The following is a 597-nucleotide window of genomic DNA, read 5'->3' as shown; positions in this document are numbered from 1 at the left end:
GCGCATCCCTTCAGCACCCTGGACAAGAAGGGCAGCTTCATCCCCTCGCCTTCCGCACAAGCCCAGCCAAAGCTCAGGGTGGCCATCCTCTGTTCCCTCCTCTGTGTGCTGCACCTGTATGTGCCTGCATACATGCTAAGGTAGGCAGCTTGTAACCTGTCCACAAAGTGAAGCAAATAAAAAAATCTCACTGAACAACACTAAATTTGTCTGCTAGATAGACAGTTTACAGGTATGGGGATCATGACACGTGGTTGGATTTAATGAATCTATAAACCTCAGTAGAAAGGGATTGTAATCTAAGCATGAGTTGGCTGCTTTAAGTATAATTACACAGCTTTTCTAATAACCGCCTGTCACCCACAATAAAATGCAAGAGAAGTCACCACTCATAATTGCTCTCGATCCCTCCCTTCTTCAGGCAAGACACTTTACTGCTTTTATCTGGTGCAATAGGGAACACCTTGCACATAACCTTGATGCCCAAAGCAGCCCTAGAGCTGACAAAGGCTCTAACCAAGCGTGTGCATCTGCACTGGTCCAGCTGGCTGCTGCAGCAGGTTTGGCTGCAAGGCAGTTGCCATTGCACCAAACTGG

Source organism: Buceros rhinoceros, unplaced genomic scaffold (assembly GCF_000710305.1).
Source record: "Buceros rhinoceros silvestris isolate BGI_N320 unplaced genomic scaffold, ASM71030v1 scaffold23234, whole genome shotgun sequence".
Taxonomy (NCBI): Eukaryota; Metazoa; Chordata; class Aves; order Bucerotiformes; family Bucerotidae; genus Buceros; species Buceros rhinoceros.
This window is presented reverse-complemented; position numbering follows the sequence as displayed.